A 12,742-nucleotide genomic window follows, 5' to 3' on the forward strand; every position below is an offset into this window, starting at 1 on the left:
TGGTCTTGTTGCTTGCAGAATGGTATCTAAAATCAAGCCTCACCCTTTCTTAATTCAGCCCACTTTCACAACCATGTCTTCTGCCTTCATCTATTGTCTCGTAATGAAAGACTGCACACGCCCAGTTCTTGCCTATTAAGTTTTTCAGCACAATGAAGGAGAGACAGTTCCTGTGACTGCGGGGTAGGAAGTCCCAGAACAGGGCTTCTGGAGTCTCAGCTGGGATTTGAACTCACCAGTGAGTTTTGGTGGAGCAGACAGTTGGACAAAGAGTACAAATGACCACCATCCCCATTGCTGGAGCTGCACACAGTAACCTCTCCACAGTCTCTCCTATCTCCAAGTTCTGGGGTATCTAATAGAAAGACCTGACACTCTTCCTCCACTATACAAACTTATGGCTTTGTTTCTTTGCACCTCTTCTGCTTTTTCTCTCCTCTTGAGACGTTGTGTTCATTTCTACCTACAGACAAGGGGTGTGAAGGAATGTGCAGTGTGGGACTTAATACACATCTCAAGGACCTAGTGCCCAAGACAAGAAGGGGGAAGGCTGGATATGAAGGGAACCAGTTGCTCCTAAGACTGACTATGCTACCCACTAGGTCATTGCTCTAAAAAAAAGGTACATGTAGCCAAGGCAACTTGCTGGGAGACTAAACAGGTCAGCCTATAAGTGAAAGGATCCAAGAATAAAATGATTACTGGGGCCCTTGAATTACCCCCATTTGCTATCTAACAATGAACTTGTATGTAGCTTCTTGATGACAGCACTATAAGATTTGGTGACCTCTGTACTGAGCTGCATGTCTCTCTTCTAACCCAAGACTTACAACAACTTTTAGACTTCTGCCTTTCGGGATCCCTCTCAGTGTCCCTGCTGCATGAACACAAGCATCCCATGCTGCTCTTGGAGCACAGTCATGAACAGGAAGGCAGGCCTTACTATGCACTGCTTGGTTTCTTCCCTGAACAGAAGCAAGGCTTAAGGATATGTTCTTAAATGGAACAGCATGAAGACTGGCTTGGTTTGGCATCTTTGGCAGGTTGGAAATTCAAAAAGACCTAAGAATAATTAACTAGCCATTCATCTAAAACAGAAGTGAGTGATCAGAGCACTCCAGGACCTGTCAGACCTCAAGGAACCATCGCAGACTTAAGTCTCATGGGAACACAGGATCATACTGTTCTGGAAACCATCTCAGCACTGGCCTTGGCTGGTGTAGCATCTGACACCTTCATGGGAAAGACATGAGTTTGGCCTTACCTGAGGTCATTACTGACCTGGCCACTTAATGGATGGCATGCTCTGAGATGCCTTCTTTGCTTACTGAGCCTCAGTTACTATAGCATGAATTTCTCACTCTTGACACCAGATGTAGCTGCACAAATTATGGTACACGGGATTGGGATGAAGAAAATTAATTTTATTGAAGAGAAAATCGATTACATGAGAAACCAGTATCACAGGGTTAGCACTTTGAGCATGCAGTCACAGCTCTCTCTGAGTTCCAACTGGAACCCTAAGACAGAGAGAGAGCTGCCTCTCCCCACCCCACGTATGCACCTGTGACATGCCCAAACAGCCGTGGTTAGTGCCACAGGTGCCCAATAAGATCTCTTCTTACAAGTTTCCTTATTCATATATTTGTAGAGAGCATAACAAAAGCTTCACTGGAGGTGTTCTGATATATACTTACACACAAACACACACACACACACACACACACACACACACACACATCCTAGATAGATGTCAAGTATTTCACATAATCATCCCTAGATTACTTGACATAACTGATATGATGTAAATGATATATAAATGCTTATACTTACTGTGTATGGAATAATGACAAGAAAAAATAGTTGATGAATGTTCAATACAGATGAAATTGTTTATTCAAGTTATTCCCCATTTTCAGTTGGCTAAGTAAGGTGTAAGGTTGCAGAAGAAGAGAATGCAAGGCTGACCAGTCTTTCCTTCATCCTGACCAGGGAGGCAAGCCTATGATATGAAACATGGTAGATCTTGCCTTCATTAAGATACAAACATCAGTGCTACTTTTAAAGAGGTTTCAAAAGGGAGCTAAAAGTGAGTTAACACAATTTCTGCTATGGGCCTCCTATCTTTGGGATAGAAGGCTATTTTGTGGGAAATTAATGTTATCCCCATAGGAAGGCATTAATGCAATGGCTGCAGTAGGGCTCCTCTCTGAAGACATGGGACCCTTTGCCTCCCTCTGTCTCAGCAGTTTAAGTGGGAACCCATCTGGACTCAAGACACAATTCCAGGCCAGTGAGCTTTGAAAGCCAGAACTCCTCAGGAAATGTGCTTTCCTGAGAGTCTTCCTCGTGGTTAAGTGGCTAATTCATCCTCCTGCCATCCAGTCTTCCTCCTATACACCTGGCCCCAGGAATACCCGAGCAAGCTCAGTGTATCAGGCATCAAGCTCAGAACGGTGAACAGGCAGTTTCTGCCATCTTGGAACTTAGCTATAGACCAAGCAGAGGATGGCTCAGATGAGTTCTTCCTCCCACAGTTCCAACAGGTAGGCACGAGACAGCAGAGCCACAGTTAGCAAGAAAGAGAAGTGTAGTTTGTACTGAAGCGCAGACTCAGTACTGAGACTAAGATACGTATCTAAGAGTGACTGATCAACTGCTGTGCACCAGAGGCCCAAGAAGCAAGCAAGCTTGCATCATCTCATGTCATTTTCATGACCACTGGAGGGGCTGTGCATTACTTCTTTTGAATCACAGATGAGTGGACTGGGGCTCAAAAAAATGTCAAATTTCCTTGCCCTAGGTCACACAAACTTAAGTGGCAGATCCAATGCCCTCTGATCTCAAGGCAGAAGGAAGTTCTTTTGCTATGGGTTGCCTCTCTAGCACAGTGTTTGTACTTAACAAATCTAATTCCATTAATATGTACAACATCTTCAAGTACATTCACACAGTACAGACCAAATGACTGCCGCAAAGAGAAATTAGTGCATGTACATTTAGACACCACATGCTTTTATTGGCTCTTCTTTTCTCTCCCTCTTTAATGCTCTCTCCAGCACCAATTCACTTTATTCTTTCCAATGAGCATTTATCCAATTTAAAGTCAATGAAAAATAATGTTCATTTTTCAACAAGTTTACATTAAGCACTGCAGAAGTGCTTATGTGCTATTTAGTGCTGCCTGTGCTGGCGCATGGAACACATTTGAATATGTCTGTAATTGAAGTCCAAAGAGGTTAGTGGGAAGCTGGCTTTGTTCTGTAATTTAAGTAACTAAGAGCTTGTTAGAAAGACTTTGGGGGAGAAGAAGGCGAGGCAGGGAAGGAAAACGAGAGAGGAAGATAAATAGGAAGGGATGCTTAGGGAAGGGACCTAGCGATGGAAAAGCCACAGGGGGTGATCTTTCATTGCCATCTCCCTCTGCAGGCAGGGAATGCAATGGCATTTCCATCCAGGAGACAGTACAGGCTTTGTATCCAGAACCAAGAGCCCAGCTCACTACCTCACTGGTAAAGTATTGAACATGGTAATGGATGACTTGGACAGAAGAGAGGGCCATCATCACCTAGGGCTTAATGTGTGCCACTCCCTAATATTTAAGTCAGGACCGGGGATACCACACGTCGCCTATCTCTTCCTATGTATTGAGCCTAATTGGATAAATCAATGCTGCTTTATTAGGCTTTGAACTTCAAGTGTAAGACCGATAATCTTTTTATTTTTCTGCTGACCCAATGCCTAGATTCACAACCAACAGGACTGGAAGGAGCTTTATCTAGACATAAGGAGTAAGAATACTACAGTATATAGTGTTTTGAAGTCATGAAGATCAGGGTCCTTGTAGTCAGTCCTTCAGCCCTTCGGATTCTGATATGTAAGATGAAGACAGGGTTGCTATAACAAGCATCTGGTTCTAAGTAAGAAGTGTGGCATCACGTGATGGATGATGATTTCTGTCATGAGCAAGTGGCAGGCTCCAGACACCATGAAAATATTGACGAGGTCCTGAGTTTCCTCCACAGGGGGAACAGAAAAAGAAGACTTTCATGTTCATTTCAGAAGCTAATATGAAGTTATGATTTCTTTCCAAATAGAGCTTAAACTCTAGTGTGGGCTATACAGTTATACTTTAAAGGGCTCGGTTCTTAAATTTAAAAAAGACACAGTTCAAAACACATTTGTGAATGATTTTCCAAGTCACAAGAAAATATACCAGTGAAAATTAGAGACCTTGGCACAGGCACACAACACTGTCAATTAGAAACCCTGAACATCATGGCAGGTGCTTTCCAGTCAGGCTATAAGAAATTCAGAATTCGCCAGGCGTTGGTGGCGCACGCCTTTAATCCCAGCACTTGGGAGGCAGAGGCAGGTGGATCTCTGTGAGTTCGAGGCCAGCCTAGTCTACAAGAGCTAGTTCCAGGACAGCCCCCAAAGCCACAGAGAAACCCTGTCTCGAAAAACCAAAACCAAAAAAATTCAGAATTCACTGTAGGTTTTGCAGACAAATGTGGTGAGTCATATATGTTTCCTGGGACACAATGCCACTGTTGCTGGTCCCTGTGTGGGTGAGTTCTGGCTGGCCCTGCCCTTCAGATTCTCCTTTCTATGTTCTATAGTGAGCACCTGAGACAACCATGTGATAACTATGAGGGAGAAAGCAAGAATGCCCTGAGGGCTGTGCAGGGTGGGAGACAAGAGGGCTGGTGACTCAGCAAGGAGGTGACATTGCTGTGCTTGTGTCTCAGGCTCTGATTCTCATTCACTCTCCTAGCATTTATGGAACACTACTATGTTTACAGCAAAATGTGGTAAGCCTGAACCATATGCTTTAAACACATTGCCTTTTCTGCTTCAAAAACATGCTCTCCCTCTGCTGTAATGGCTGCTAGATGAAGTGGGCAAGTGTGTCCATCGTGTTGTAAACTGCATCTTCATAGGGTGAAAGCTTTTGCTGAATAACTCCGCCCCTTCCCCCCTCCATTCCCACCATCGCTGCAGTGTGCTTGTTGCTGTCTATGATGCCCTTTGCCTAATCACCTAATCACAAGGAAAGACGGATGCCTGGCAGCCAGCTTCCATTCGACTCCACACCTTTGTTTCTCAAGCTCATAGGCCCACCCTGGAATATAACTCACATCTCCTGTCACTGAGCTGAAAAGATCTGACAGCTAACATTTTGCTGCTTTCTATGACCTTAATCTGTTCTTGAACTTTGTCTACTATTACTGGATAAACAGTAACTGCAAAGTGGGAGCAACCAGCGTGTGTAATGCCAAGTTCACAGTACTGGGGGTCTTTTCTATTGTTTAATTCGATGGTGATAGCTCCTCCTCGCTGGTCCCAAGACCCGAATCCTTTGCCTTATGCTCACTCACATACAGCAGTCAGTCAGTCTCTCAACCTGTCTGATCTATTCTAACGGGAACAAGATGACATTTTTTCTTTTTTACAGGATTAGGAAATATGCTGCCTAGACTGGACTAAAGAAACCTGATTGAAATCTCTGCTCAGCTTCTTACAAACTGCATGACCTTGGCCAACTGACTTTGTCTTTTTAAGCCTTAGTTCCCTCATTAATAAGACAGAGATAATAATGCTTAAATTCTGAGATTATTATAAAGACTAAATGGAAACGTGGTGGTGGGGTGTCTGAAATACTGCTTGAAGCCTTGGCCCATGGATACTGCTGTCATTAGCAATGGCATTAATATTAAAAAGTGTTGTGTTGCCAGAGTCATCATTATTGACTGATTTAAACTATAAAATTTCCATTAATATTTTCAAGACTAATAGTACTATGATGTTATGACATAACCTAATCATACTCGAAAGATGAGAAGATAGTATAGCCATTTAAATTCTTGAAAGTAAATCATTCTTCTGAATAACAATAACCACAAAACAATGAATAAAACATGTCAGCCTGTGTCCTGCAGGTGGACAATGCAGGAACTCACACATATCTCTTGTTGAGGAGCACAGATAGAGAGCTTTTAATAAATGTTCTAAGAGTTCTATGTCTCCTACATGGCTGGCAAAGACTCACTGGTGACATACCAAAAAGCCTCATTTGTCAGCTTGCTGACGTGCAAAACAATGAGAATTTGAAGGAATGGTTTAAGAAAATATACTTGAACTCATAAGAGGATAAACATTCATCTCAAACCAAAGGAATCAACCAATATCATTGTGTTTCAAAAGAGTGATGGGTTGAGGAAAAAAACCTATGATATCACTATGGGTACCGTAAGGCTAAATGCCAATAAGATATTAAAAAATAAAAGATGGGGCAAATCAACAGCTTTCTCTGTGCAAGTCTGCACATACATATGAATACATGAATATAAAAAAAGATGTATTTTACTATCAGCCCATTAGAGTAAAAATTATCAGTCTTCATCATACCAATTTCATAATATCAGATCTGCCATTCACATCTGGTATCGATAAGAATGAACAAGAGTTGGGATTTTACACCTGGGTGCATTTCGTTTTGTTTCTCTTCAGTGACAGAATTCAATATGACACAGCTCAGCATGACAGCATCAGGCTGGGACTGTCACCTTAGGGGCTTATACATCTTTAAAATTCTCACAAAAGTGAAATTGACTGACAGCGAAGCAAAATGATGCTTTTAACTTGAGTTGGAAGATCAGAGAAGTCAATGAAAACACTCAGAGTTCACTTTGGCTGCTCAGTGAGGGAGATGTAGGAGGAGAAGAGCTTTGGCCTCACTGCTTCTCAGCTCTGCAATCTCGTAGGACTCAGTGGCCAAGTATGATGGAGAAACGTTTTTAAAAAACATACTTAAACCCACAAGGGGATAAAAATTCACCTCAAACCAATGGGCTTATTAATGAATTTGATTAAAGAAGTCAGATGGATTCAAAAGAGGAAGGGGTTGAGGGAAGGTGCTAAGTAGTGTGGTTTCCAGGGCACTATTTAACTCAGGCACTTTTTTCCCTTCTTGTATTTGAGATATAATACGGCATACATGGGAAAGGATGTGACTAGGGGATAAACCACCTTCAAATCCTTGCTTGGGTAACTAACCCAAGAAATAGCCCTTAACCAGTGGTGTCTCCATTAGGCACCTGCAAAGTGGGGTTATGGAAATGTATCTAAATTTTATAGAACTATTTTTTTTTGGTTTTACGAGACAGGGTTTCTCTGTATTGTTTTGGAGGCTGTTGGTCCAGCCTGGCCTCGAACTCACAGACATCCGCCTGCCTCTGCCTCCCGAGTGCTGGGATTAAAGGCTTGCGCCACCACCGCCCGGCTAAATTTTATAGAACTATTAAAGCAAATATTATGTGTGATACTAAATTCCAAAGGGCTATCCAAGGCTAAGATCTTACCATATCTCTATGTGTTTGGATTTTCCTTGTGACCATGACTTAGCAATGGGTCCTCTGAGCAGGTCAAAGAGTACATATGTGTCATAACCAGAAAGGCAAGAATGATGCGTTCCTAAAGTCTCTACATAGCAACACAGAACAAGGCATGAGCTTTAATGCTGTTTTCTTAACATAACAGTTCTAATGAATTATAATTTCAATATGAAATCAAAATAAAATTATTAATGAAGGATTTCACAATCTTTTAGGTACGAAGGCATTCATTTTGCACATATGGTACAACTCTATATATATGCTTGTGTTTCACAGTCATGTGTGCTTAGAGGCCACACATATATTGGTCTATATAAATGGATGTGTAGGCATTGAAATAAACAGTGTACTGGCCAAGCCTTGGCATGCCCAAAAGAAGGAGCCAGATAAGACTTCCCTTATAGCTCACCTGGATCTATTGTCATGCCAAACATAGGCTCTACCTGGAATCCAAAGTAAGCCTTCAGTACTAATCATGCTTCCTCTTTCTCCCTCCATTTTCCTCTTCTTGGGTGAATAATTAGGAAGGAAGCACAAAATGCTTGGTCTGCAAGGGGAAGCTTAGTTCTATTCACATTACAGGCAAGTAATGCTGTTTGGAGCCTGCTGCTTTATCTACAGAATCAGGTTGCTCTGCTAACACAGGGACCTACCAATATTTTACCATTTCTACTTCCTTTTGCCTGTCAGTTCTCTTTGCTTGCTGATCTCTCACTCCTGCCCCTCCCCTCCCACTTTGGTCCTCATTCTCTGTAAACTCCCATCAGTCACTGAACGTGTACTTGGCGCGTCCTGTGCTAGATACTGGAGTCTTTGAGACAAGCCTCACTTGCCCTCCCTCCATGGTGGCAGTGTACAAGGGAAACAGGAGTACAGAAAAGTAACTTCAAAGCAGAAGGGTCTGCTCATGGTACAAACACCCCCACAGGCCCTTTCTGCTTCGACCACAAACACTGGAGACCAGGGTAACTTATCAAAGTCAGAAAGCTATCTCTCATTGGTCAGGAAACGGGAAGTTCAAGATCAAGGCAGCCGCATCTGGCCTGGTAAGAGGGTCTTCTCGCTGTGTCCCAACGTGGCAGAACACTGACAGATAAACTAGATGAAGGCTACAGGAAGCCTCTTTATTCCTGAGGGAGGAGCCTTCATATCTCGACCCTTGTAAAGGTCCTTCATTGCTGAGGTTAGGTGGGGAATATTTAAATCATAGCAATACAAAAAGAAGGGGTCATGAACAGCTTCCTGAGAGGATGGACCTGCCTCTGGCATTACAGTTACTCAGTCATAATTTCTTTTCCCACTTGTTTTTTTTTATTGTTGTTGTTTCCTTTTGCCAGTGCAAACAAGTCATAAAGTATGGGTCACCCACAGCAGATTTGATAACTTTCATGGCTTAAATAGCTTAAGAAGGAAACGGCATAGCTTCTATTTCAGATCCCAAAAGCGAAAAATAGCACAGTGCAAAGTACTGGAGATTTGAACGCTGAGAGACACTGACTCCCAGACAGAGCCCTCTGAGTATCACTGGCATCAGAGCCTGGCAGTGCCCTCCTCCTCCTGCAGTGGGAGCAGAATCCCTGGATACTGTAGGTGTGGTGTGATGTTCAGATGAGTTCCCGTAGCTCCCCACCCTGTCCTGAATGTGAAACCTTAACCTGATGGGAAAAGCCGGTGAGAGCACTTTTCTCTCTGAGTCAGATGGAGAAGAGAGGCAACAGGGGGTGAACTGTGCAAGAGAAAGCACATTTTTAATAAAAGCAACATTTGTTCCCCACAAAAACTTGCTAGAACAAACCAACTGCTTCTGTGATTTAAGACTGCCCTGAATGGGATGAATGATAGATGCATGTGTCACCCAAGGGTGCCAGCCAGGCATTGCCTTGATGGCTCCCTTGGAACCTCCTGTACTTCCAACTATTTCTGTTACTAGCTTCGTAAAAACCAGAAACTTTCTTTGAGATTTGAAAAACTGTCTTTGTGTTGGCCTATGAATCTTTCGTTAAAGCACTCTTTATAGAAATCTACCAAATCCCCATTAATCCAGTGTCTAGTCAGCTCTGACGATCTCTAATAATGATTCTGTAACCTTTCTGAGAAGGTCATCTGACTTCTAATGGAAACACAGTGATCACTCAAAGTAAAAAATTGCCTCCTCCCATGTCTCTGCCCCTCCCTCCCCAGTAGGCCTGGCACATGGTTTCCTATCAGCCCTTTCTTTCATATATTCTGACTGGTACTGTGGTAGACTCTGCATTTCAGAAAACACCCTTTTAAGGCAAGGACAAGGTCATTATACAGCTCTATTTGGAAGGTACAGGGGGAAACATCTTTAGTTTATGGTCCACATATGCACAAAGGCTAAGGGGAGACCCAATCAAGATATGCAGAGAGAGCCTAAGTCACTGGAGGATCAGGTGAGTATGAGACATAGGTAGAGAGCAAGTAGCAAGACATATTTAATTCAGGAACTAATGCCCTTGGTTTCTCACATATTCTGGTACCATCTGCATGGCTGTGTGAAAACTTAAGGCTACTGCCAGGGGAGTAAAAAAGATACCCATTGAAGCTCAGGTATGCAAATGGGGTTGTTACACCTCAGTCTATTATCCATGTGGCCATGGGAAGTTACTGATCTGTTCTCACCCCTTTAGACTGCTCACCTATCCAGTAGAGATGATCCCTATTCGTAAGGTTGCTACAAAGACTGAGCAGATGCAAGACCTGGTCTGATGCCTAGGGCATGCCAGGTGGCTAGAAAGAGAGATAACTTGGTGCAACGATGACAAATCTAGTTCAAATTAGTCTCACTTAGCTTGTCACTACCAATATTTTCAAATATATCATCTACTATTCCTGTTACTTCTTTTAAAAGAACAAAGGCATTTCAACACACACACACAAAGAAAATGATAGCAGAATGAAAGATTTTCCATTCATTCAGTATGGCTTTAAGAGATTTCTGCAGGCAATAATATTTTCACTCTGTCTCTTCAGATTAGACCAGAGAGGTTAGGCAAAGTGGTGCTTTAAAAATCTCTTCATCTATATTCCTTTTTGAATACTTTTTAAGATAGACACACCTTAACATGACGACACTGAGGTATATTTCGCATCCCCTGACAGGCTGGCAGAAGATGTGATGTAATTTTAGTAAACAGAATATGACAAATTTATACAAGCCGGAGTGATCGATTCAGGCATTGAGGAACTGTGAAGAGACCATGTGGCAAAGGACTCTATGAACATATAAATTCTAGGTTAAATCCATATATAGTAGGAAGAAAGTACCTATAAAAAACTAAATCCTACCAACAACCAGGCGATCTTGGGAAGAAAAATGAGAGCTTTGGAATAAAAACATTCTCAGAATTCAGAGAAAAGTTGCAGAGGACCCTGACAAGCTCATTCAGACTCCTGACCCATGGGGGCCATGGGATAATAACTGTGTGTTGCTTTGAGACCCTATGTTCATAATAATTTGTTATATGGCAATAGCTAATTGGTATAGTATGCTGAATATTCCTTGAAGGAAGGTTTTAAAGGGCTTATGGTTGTTTGCACCTCCTACTGAATTGGTTTGGTCCTTACTTAAGGCTACTGGCTTAGATTTCCTGTGTGTTAGGCCTCAGAAACTCTAGAAAATACATATTCGGAGCTCTATGGGTTCATGGATCTTTGACACAATACAAGTCCCTCAAGCTGCGGGCTGATGTTCTGTTATTATAATCCTTTTGGAAAACCAAGAGGAGCATTCCAAGGACCTGAGTAGGAAGGTATCTATAGGATGTGTGTTCCTCACTAAGAACCAGAAACAGAGCAGCACTGCATTATTTTGTCCTTTGGTCTACAAGAAAAAGTCCCCAGAGGGCTGGCTCAGGCAATGCCTAAAGCAGAGACCTGGATGGTAGCAAGCATTACCACAATTAACACTGGCATTAACAAATAACAGTCCCCAAACACTTCTATGAACATCATCAGTGGGACCCTTGCAGCGATCTTCTAATACCATGTGCTGCCAGCAAGTGGCAGTCAGAGGAACTAAAGTCTATGGAAGTTATAGGGGACACTTGAGGTCAGCAAAGCAACAAGTATAGAGACACTGCATCACAGAATGATGCTACTCTGAAGCAAAACTGCACAATGAATCTGCAGCTTGATGTACACCTGTCTAAAGTGCCCATGCCCTTCCCTCCTGAGGAAGTGTGAGTTGAGTCCTCTGTGGACACGAATGGAAGGGCACTCAGGTTTTCTGAAGTTCCAGCCTTTTGATATGGAAATCATGTGTGGTGACTTTTCTTAGGGAAGGATGAAAATAGAACATATGCATCACTTGCTTTCCTGTCCCAAAGGCCCCAAGTCACTGTCATCTCCAACCACAATATTGCCCATTGCTTTATATGTAAAGAATAACCCCCCCAAAAAAACAAGCAGCAGTCAAAAGTAGACCTTTTCAATGGTGTTCTTTTATATTTATCTTTGCCCAAAGTGACCATTTAGTAGGAAGAGACCAGGAGCTAGTATTTATTTATGACTTCCCAAGGGCCAGGCACTGTCAAGACCTTTACAAATGTTTTCTTACTAGATCCTTGCAGCAGTTCTTTGTGAAAAGTACCATTAGTATTGTTATTTCATTGTTATCCCTGCCCAGAAACTCCCCTACCCCCAGTCAACAGAAGAAACAGCATCACCAGGCAAGGCAAGTGGCTCAGGATGACTCAAAAAGCAACAGGTTCATGCAGCTCAAGTCCACGCGACTCTGGAGCTGTCCATCATTTACTTCACCTGTCTTTTCTCGCATTCCTTCTTGCCTCCATCCTTCTCTTAGCCTTTCCAAATACATAAGCAAATCTGTCACTAGCACCAAAAAGTTCTGATCCCATCCTCATGACCTTCAGCGTGGTGGGCAATATGAAAGTACTAAGTTCTGATATGGTTGGGGGAATGGAGAGACAGTGGCTCTGTGAAGCCGCCGGGGAAGCGAGGCCAAACTGCATCTTCCTGGATAGTCGGGGAAGGAAGAGAGGAGTGCTAAGAGGCAGAGTCCTCACAAGGGTGAGTACTGCCAAAGAAGGAGTCAGCACGCATGACATGCCCAGTATGGGGAAAGCACACACAATGGCTACCTCCAGAGGAAGTGACTCAAGCTAGTGGCTTCGATATAGTGCTAAGAAACCTTGGTTTAATCCATCACAGCTCTGACTCCTGTATTTCTTTGCCTACCGATTCATAGGAGAATACAGAGTCACACGTGCAACTCTTTCTCATGGGAGGAGACACACCATGCTCCCCAAAACAGCTGAGACTGGAAAGAACATCAGATAAATTCATCTATTCTTTCAACCAAT

The 12,742-nt window shown here is 42.8% G+C and overlaps 1 protein-coding gene across 19 annotated transcripts in view; it reads right to left on the minus strand.

The window, feature by feature from the left end:
- Dab1 (DAB adaptor protein 1) overlaps positions 1-12,742 on the minus strand; it is a 1,089,646-nt gene that overhangs the window by 174,534 nt on the left and 902,370 nt on the right. The gene's annotated exons all lie outside the window — the stretch shown is intronic.

The sequence above is a fragment of the Mesocricetus auratus genome, unplaced genomic scaffold, assembly GCF_017639785.1.
Source record: "Mesocricetus auratus isolate SY011 unplaced genomic scaffold, BCM_Maur_2.0 Super-Scaffold_100014, whole genome shotgun sequence".
NCBI classification, from domain to species: domain Eukaryota; kingdom Metazoa; phylum Chordata; class Mammalia; order Rodentia; family Cricetidae; genus Mesocricetus; species Mesocricetus auratus.